Source organism: Zootoca vivipara, chromosome 4, assembly GCF_965207765.1.
Source record: "Zootoca vivipara chromosome 4, rZooViv2.hap1.1, whole genome shotgun sequence".
Lineage (NCBI taxonomy): Eukaryota > Metazoa > Chordata > Lepidosauria > Squamata > Lacertidae > Zootoca > Zootoca vivipara.
This window is the reverse complement of record NC_142587.1, coordinates 39,699,070-39,708,358: the sequence shown is the minus strand read 5'-3', so window position 1 is coordinate 39,708,358 and position 9,289 is coordinate 39,699,070.

Genomic DNA, 9,289 nt, shown 5'->3' with positions numbered 1-9,289 from the left:
CCTTTCAGGTACAGTGGAAGGTGGTGGATTCTCTTTCATAGGAGGCTGGATGACCATCTTTCAGGGACTATTTAGTTGTGATTCCTGCATCACAGAGGATTGGATTAGATTACTATTGGGGTCCCTTTCCAACCCTGTAGTTTGATGATGAAGAGGTATCTGGGTTCCAAGCCATTTAAGGCTTTAGAGGTAAGGACTAGTTCCTTAAATTGGCGTCAGAAACAAACAAGCAGCAAGTATAATTCTTTCAGAATTGATGAAATATAGTTCCACCTGACTCTACCAGTTAAAACTCTGGCAGCTACATTCTGCGCCAACTGAAGCTTTTGAGACATCTTCAAGGGCAGCCCCATAGGCAACATGTTACAGCACTCTAATTGAGAGGTTACCATAGCACTGTGGCAAGACTATCCCTGTCCAGGAATGGTCATAGCCAGTGTTTTTTTGGGGGGGAGGGGGCACAGGGATACGGATACCTCTAAACATTTTGTGCTTTGTACTTTTGCCAATTTACTGTATTTATTTTTCATAATTTGAACTATAAATGGTGATTTTCTTGAGTCAAAATGAGAGTACCCCTAAGCATTCTTTTTAGAAAAGAAGCACTGGTCGCAGCTCGAGACCTTAGCAAAGTTGTTTTAAGGCACTATAAACAACTGAGGTATATGATTGTCACACTGATAGAAAATACAGTTTTGCCTAGGGTGCTTTTGATATATGACTAGAAATATATTCAGTTTAAGATTTTTAAATACACAAGAATTCCAAGACCAGAGAAGTATTGTATCATCATGTACAACATTGTATTCTCATGTACAACATGAGGAATGGAAGGGGGAACAACATAGTGTTTCAGGAATTATAACAGATGTGACAAACCTAGGGCAAACTTTGAGTAATACAGTATGAGAATAGTGGGTATAAGTTTTATTATGATCACAGAATTAGTTAGCTATCAAGGTGTCAACAGTTGTTTTCATATCCTTAGATTTAGTAATGGTTTTTTTCATTTCTGCCTTGATTTATATCATGACTCCTACTAATTTGCTCCTAGGTGCCAAGACTTTCAAGGATTATTTGGATAATACCCCTGTTCTTACTATTTGGCCTCTACCACAGTTGAAAGAATATTTATAAATATGCACATAGCCAGACAGCTTCCAGTTGGATATACAACTGAGAAAATCAAGAGCATAATTTCCTCCTGCAAAGGTCTGGAATATATTAACCAGCCAATTACCTTCTGGTCCACCATTTTTCCCAGACATTAAATTGGGAATAAATTACTCATTTGGTTAATAATAGAAGAAGAAGGACCAGTTTGTATCCAAGCCCTGCCCCTTTTGCAACTTGGCCAACAGCCTCAAATACATACAGATGGGAAAACCCTGCAGGAGACCATGGAAGTGATTATTCACTGCTGAGAGCATGACTGTGTTATTTCAGCAGATTTTCATACCAGGGTTGCTAATAAACATTATGCTACACTGGGTTGCCTGGTCCAGACTCTGAGGGCTTCTGCTTTTTGAGGGCTATATAAAACAGAGGATTTTGTCAGATGTGCCTTTTCCCATCATTTGCCATGTTTTCTAATGGGGAACAACTCTAAAAGGATTGCACCTTAGATGCAGTTGTATATGAACATATCCACTGGCTTAAAGGTATTCCCTCAGGGAAGCTTAGTAAGTGTAGCTCTGTGATTGGGACAAAAGTTCTCAAAGAGAACTGCAAGCATCTTAAATTACAATTACAGTGGTACCTCGAGTTACAAATGCCTCAGGTTACAAATGCCTCAGGTTACAAACGCCTCAGGTTACAAACTCCACTAATCTAGAATCATAGAATAATAGACTTGTAGAGTTGGAAGAGACCACAAGGGCCATCCAGTCCAACCCCCTGCCAAGCAGGAAACATCATCAAAGCATTCCTGACAGATGGCTGTCAAGTCTCTGCTTAAAGACCTCCAAAGAAGGTAACCTGGAAGAGTTACCTTGAGTTGAGAACTTTGCCCCAGGATGAGAACGGAAATCGTGTGCCGGCAGCACAGCGGCAGCAAGAGGCCCCATTAGTGAAAGCACGCCTCTAGTTAAGAACAGTTTCAGGTTAAGAACGGACCTCCGGAATGAATAAAGTTCATAACTAGAGGTACCACTGTACTACTAGGATTCTTTCAAGGAAGCAATCAGGAAGTTGGCTGCCTTTTTAAAGGGAGATGGTATATGTCAGAGGTACCTACTGTGGCATATTCCAACTCCCATCAGACCTTACCATTGGCCAGGCCAGTTGGGTTTGATGGGAAATGTAGTCCAACAGCCACTGGAGAGGTTGGCTACTCCTCGTCTACGGTATAACAATATAGACTTGGTTTTCAGCCAGTCTAATCAAAACATCCGACACATCTCCACTATCCTTAAATATGTTGATCTTTCATCAAGTTCTCTCACCAGTAATTCCTTTAACATCCTTTTCGGTTCAAGTGTAGATTTGTGTGCATAAAGCACAGTGAGCCAGAACTTTGAGACAGGATCTACATGTCGGAAAAGGCCACTTATTTCTCAACACATTTCAAGCGTTCTTCAGCATCATGTAAGATACTTTAATCACACATGTATTTTCTCATATATGCCAGCCAAATTTTTTAACTGAAAACCACAGAAATTGTTTAACAACAGTCCAATACACTGCTGAAAGCTGACCCTCTTCCTCTGGAAGCCTATCTGCATAATCAATTCAAGCCAGAAGAAGGAGCCTGCAGGCGATTCCTCCCGCCCCCCAATAAATATTTCTGATTCAGAATTTTTACGAGCTAATTTTCATTCACTGACAAGCCAACGGCTGCATAAAGCTGAAAGTTATTTGAGAACTGGCTTAGTGAGCAAACAGATGGTAAAACTGTCTTACTAAGCAAGAAAACATTGCTGTGCCTTTGGGCTTCATCTTCAGCCAGTCCTGGGAAAGAAGCCTACGAAAAGCCACTGGCTGCTAGGGACAGACTGGAGCTTCTAGTCAGTCAGGTTCCTTGGGAACGGAACAGGAACTGAAGAAGAGCACTGCTGGGCCATAATGAAGATCATTCAAGCCCAGCATCCTGCTTATCACAATGCTAGTTAGATGCCTCTGGGAGTCCTCTGTGCTTTTGCCTCCCACCGATACCGGTAATTATTTAGTGGCAAGCTGAACTGATATTTTTGCCCGAGTTTCCTCTCCCATTCATATGTAGGGGGAGAAGTAAAAATGCTCCTCACAATTGGTGGGAGAAATTCAGATTGAGTACTGTACTTGATACAATTAAGTGTTGCAGGGGTTTGACTCTTGACATTTCCCTTAAGAACTTTAGGAGGTGGCTAAGCGCTGCTCTTCCTTTAAACTCAAGAGAAACAAACCCAGTTGTTGGAGTGAAGTTTGGTGCTGGGTGTTTCTATCTGCAGTCCTAAGATGAAGCACTTGTTAGGGTCCTAGGCAGAGAAGTGTTAGCAATGGCTTCATGCAAAGCAATGGCTTTTGTGCAAACTTTCTCCCTGTTTCCCATCACCCCCCCCCCAATGTAAGCCCTAAACACCCACAACATGAGGCCAGAAAGATATAGCCCTATGCGATGAACTCTGACATTTGAGTTAAGGTCTCTTTGAGTTGGGTTTATGTACTGGTGGTGGCATGCTGTGATTAGGTGCACAGCTAGTTAGTTAGTTAGTTAGTTAGTTAGTTAGTTAGTTTGTTAAATTTATAAGCCACTCTTCATCTGAAGATCACAGGGAAGTATACAACATAAAAACAAAAACAAAAATGCATAACATACTACTACTACTACACCCTCCACATACATTTAAAAGGCTATAGAGTTTAACAGCCCAAGGCCTGGTCAAAGAGGAATGTTTCTGCCTGGCACCTAAAGATATGTAATGAGGGAACCAGACGAGCTTCCCTGGGGAGAGCATTCCACAAATGGGGAGCCACCGCAGAAAAGGGCCAGTCTCATGTTACCACCACCTGAGTCTCTCGTGGAGTGGGCACATGAAGTAGGGCCTCAGATGACTGCAGGGTCTGGGTCAGTTCAGGGAGAGGCGGTTGCACCATATTCTGTGGTTTGTTGTGACAACAAGGGTGGGGTGGCTGTCAACACGTGAGCAGCTATTCTGGTGGTTTGGTTCCCTGCTGATGTAAATGGTGCTTCCTGTGCTAGATCTGGGTTGGTATTAAGTAATGCAGTTGATTGGGGGGGGGGCAAGTACTGAAGAGGTATGGGACATGGTTTGTGTTCCTCTCCTGTGCCACCAACAACCCTATTTCATTTCAGCTGTTCCGCTGACTTCTGCCAAATCCTGCAGCCCCCGAGCTACTGGATCTTCAGTAAAAGTTCCCTTTTGCAGGAGTGAAAATGATGCCATATCATGCCCCAACATAATGTTCCCCTGCTGAGCTGTCTTGGTACAGAAATGATTGAGTCACATTGTTTAAAAGAAAAAAAAAGTTAATTAGCTGGCTAATTGATTATTGCACCCTCAAATGTCAACAAAGTCACAGGGTCCACAAGAAATTCTCTTCAGAGCACTTGTAAAAATAAATTAAATATGTATCCATCCCATTAGTAATGGAAACAAAATTAGTACCAGACTGGCCAACGTTCAGAGAGTTATATTTGGAAATCTAAGTGTTTTTAACAGTGAGACAGACCTGCCAGGCCCTTAAAAGCTCAGGCAGAAATAGTACAGTTGCTGTGTAATTTATGTCTGACTATTAAAGCATTTAACACTAATTAAGTCTTCCTTGCCTTTGACTGGCAAAGAAGCAAGTGCAGCTTGCCATCTGGTTTTATTTTTGAAGAGTTTTAGCTTCGTTTTATAAAGGAAAATGTGAGGTAAAGTAACATTTAATATTTCACACAGCAACAATTTAGCACAAAATTCTAGTTTAAATAGCATACAGTAATACAAGGAAACCGAGAACTGATGACTAATTAGTCTGATGACTAATTTGTAGGATGCACTGCAAAATTCCAGCTATAAATACCAAGAAGCCTAGTTCTGCTTGTAGATTGCTCCCTCACACACATACACACTTTGTAGCTTTGAAAAAATACAGGCACCTTCCCACTCGCTTGTGACCAGCAGGCAAGCAACTGTTGACACGTGCACTATTTTCAGTGCCAAAAGGGGGCCGGGCGGAACAGAGTTGCGTGCATCCTGCTGATGTGCGCAGTAGCCAAGAACGGAACCCCCGCATAAGTGGGGATTCTCCTGTACAGAAAAGAAAACTGAGCAGGTCTTCCCTATCCCTTGTATTCCTCATCTTCTGGACCCCCTGTTTTCTGTGCAGGTCCAGCCCTCCCATGAGGTGGGGTGAAGCAGCTGCCTTGAGTGGAGGAAGACCCTGCAGGGGCACCCTTGCAAGTGCCCCATCACTGCTGGTGGATAAGTGGCCTTTGCACTGATTTCTGGTGAGATCTTGCAAGATTTCACAGAGTGCATGACATCTCTTGAGACTTTGATGAGATCTCACCAGAAATCAGTGGCGCCACCGGCAGTTGTGGCACAGCGGGCGGCAGCAGGGCAGCATTTCCAAAATGTGACAAGCCGCCCCTGCTTCTGTGTGACATATAATGAAAGTAAAAAAATAAAATAAACCGGTGTTTTTCCTTAAAGAAATAAAAGAATGGCTATTTTTAATGCCATGGTTTAGGGCTAAACTGTAGTATTTACAGGATAACTGGCTTTATTCTGCTGTGTTTGGTTAGGCATTTCCCGCATGACCTATCTTCAAGATTTTAAATATGATCCATTTAGCAGTTTGGATTTAGCCATTTTTTTAAAAAAAGTGCAGTAAGTACATCTCTAGTCACAGTCTCCAACAAAAGTGTCTAGTTCCAAGTGCTGAGCTTATTAGATAAAATAGTAGCACTGCAGAGCTGAGCGGTTGGAAACAAAGCCAATTTGCTTTGCAAAGGTGTACAGTTGTTGTGCAAAATGCCTCTCTTTCCTCTAGCTAGTTCTGGAAGAATATTTTGTTTGGTCCCCATTTTTAAGCAGACTGACCAAATTTGCACCTCCTCCTGGACTAATACATGGATTGGAATGTAATCAATTATCCTTCATGAATTTGGTGGTATACCTTTTGACCAAAAAACACACACCAAAAAAACAAACAAAAAACCAACTACTAAAGTGTTATGATAAGCTATTTTTATAAATGGGTACAAAATAATATATACAATTTTATTTAAACACATGTTTTCCTATAGATTCTTTTCAAAATGCAAAATATTGATGTGTAAACAGTGGACACAATGGACTATGAATGAACACATACAAAATTGGCATGGACTGGGATTAGATTGATGAGCTGTAGCCCTGTTACTGAAACTTCTGTGAAGATAATCCTTGTCAGAAGAAAATGAAACAAAAAGAGCCAAACTCAGAATTCATGTTTCAAAGCACTCTGCCTATAAACAGTCTTGGCCATTGCAACTCATTGAACTTGGTATGGAAGTCACGAGAAACAGACCCAGCCATTTCTATCCACATAGCCTTCCCACCCTTATCTCCAGAGTCTTGACTCTGGCTTCTGTTTCTTGGTTATGTTAGACTGAGCATTTGATAGAGATGAAACTCAGTAACTAGTCCTTATACATAAACTAACTTAGCATTTTGAAACATCTTGGGGAAATGGGGTCATAAAGACAGCATAAATGAATAGCTTTCATGATTTTCAAATGAGACAAAAGATAAAGAGGATCAACCTTACTTTTAGCCATTTTTAATTTCCACCCAAATTAGCACTACCTAATAATTTGTTTCTACAGGAGTGCTTCAGTTTCAGCGAAAGTATTGTCTCATGCGAAGGAATGTATTCCATGACAGTTCTGCTGGCTTGCACCATAGCTGTATGTAGAACCAGTTGGTTACCATGGCGACTGTGACCAATACATGCACACACTCAAATCGGGAACCCTTTCAAGACAAGTCTGAGCACTTTCAATCACTATGCCCAGCACAAGAGCGCCGTTTATTTTGATCCCACTCCCCCAGAATGGAATGAAGCTCTCTAGTAAAAATAAGCACACCCATCTTCTCTCATCCCTACTCTCCTCCCCCCGAGGCCATCACTGTATTTACTTTAGATGTAGAGATCAGTGTGCACTACAACAATTACTCAGGTTCCCATCCAATTGCTGTTAGTATGTGTAAAATCACAAATACGCCAGGCTCACTGCTGATGTAAGAAAGCTGGTCTTAATCTGTGTGGGTTAGAACACGAAGATCATCCTTTGGGCAGGGATGTGCTCCCCCAAGTGTTTAAGGCCATTTAACTAATTTATTTATCTAGATTCTAGAGCATTTGTACCCTGCTCTTCAGCCAAAAAGACTCCCAGAGTGGTTTACGAGCATTTAATTAAAACAAGGCAGTCCCTGACTGCAAGTTTACAATCTAACATGATTTTTATTCCTAGGAACACAGGAAGCTGCCTCATACTGAGTCAGACCATTGGTCCATCTAGCTCACCATTGTCTACACTGACTGGCAGCTGCACTCCAGGATCCAAGACAGGAAGTCTCTCCCAGCCTTACCTTGAAATTTGAACCTGGGGCCTTTACCCAAAAAGCATGATGCTCTACCACTGAGCTACATCCCTTCCCTTCCTCTTTAATTTCTGTAAACTAGTGCAAATTTATTACAGAAAGAAAGACAAACAAGATTTAAAAAAAGATATACACCAAAGAAGAATCAGTTACATATTTGGTTAACTCACTGGTTTTGCACACTATTATTATAAACAGCTGAGGCTCCAATACTTTGGCCATCTCATGAGAAGAGAAGACTCCCTGAAAAACACCCTGATGTTGGGAAAGATTGAGGGCACAAGGAGAAGGGGACGACAGAGGAACGAGATGGTTGGACAGTGTTCTTGAAGCCACCAACATGAGTCTGTCCAAACTGCGGGAGGTGGTGGAAGACAGGCGTGCCTGGCGTGCTCTGGTCCATGGGGTCATGAAGAGTCGGACACGACTAAACAACAATTATAAACAGCTAAATCTGCAACCCTATTCACAGTTACCTGGGAGCTAGTAATATAGAACATAAGAGGACAGACTTCCTAGTAAACGTCGAAAAGATTGCACTGCACAAAGGCTATGCGTTTAATAAGTAATGCTTCCCAAACAAAACAAAACGAAGACTATTTGACCTATATTCATAACATACCTATAGTTATTATGAAGTATTAAATAAAGCAGATAAACACAGATGATGGTAAAACCCATTTTTGTGTGTGCAAGGGTGTGTTCACTTTGCCTGCAGACAGCTTTCCAGGTCATGTGGCCAGCATCACGAAACCGCTTCTGGCACAACAGAACACCATGGCAGAAGCCAGAGTGCATGGAAATGCTGTTTACCTTCCCATGGTAGCCTCTTGGGCTTGCCGATTGGAAGGTTGGCAGTTCGAATCCAAGCAACGAGGTGAGCTCCTGTTGCTCTGTCCCAGCTTCTGCCAACCTAGCAGTTTGAAAGCATACCAGTGCAAGTAAATAAACAGGTTCATGGAATAAGCAACATTTGAAATGGGCACTTCTGGTAGGCTTGCCATATTTCAAAAAGTAAAATTCTTGACACCGGCAAAATTCTCCCGAATTTACACCCGAAAACCTGACGTATGGTAAGTATAGCAGAGTCTGTAACCTGAAGTGTTTGTAACCAGAGGTATTACTGTACCACTCAAAACCATGACACCAGATTTCCCATCCGTATAAACTAGTGGACCATTCCTCTGATCACTTGCTGCACAGTGGAGCACAATTATTGCACTATTAGTGAAATATTACAACCCATGGTGCTGGCATGGCATCATGCATTGACCTAGAACAGGCACCTCAAACAGGTAGATCACTGGTAGATTGGTAGATCATTGGCTCCCCCCAAAGAAGCTGAACAACTGTGGCTCCCCTAAAAAAGAGCTCAACACTTTACCTCCTCCCTGAAAAAACTCAACAACTTTGACCTGAACCCCAAAAAAGGGGGTAGATCACTGCCAGTTTTTAACTCTGTGAGAAGATCGCATTCACTTGGGAGTTGGCCACCCCTGACCTAGAACATTAGGTTGGTGCTGCCATGGTGGCTATAGCTGCTGCTGACGATTAACTGGAGTTGTGACATGAGCTGGCAGGACACCAAGGAAGGGGAGGAGGATCCCAGCGAGGGGTGTAGCCAGGATTGGCACACACCAGGACACCAGGAGGGGGATATTGAGGACTTGGGAGGTACTCACAGGACATCAGAGGATGTTGATGGGGTTGCAGAC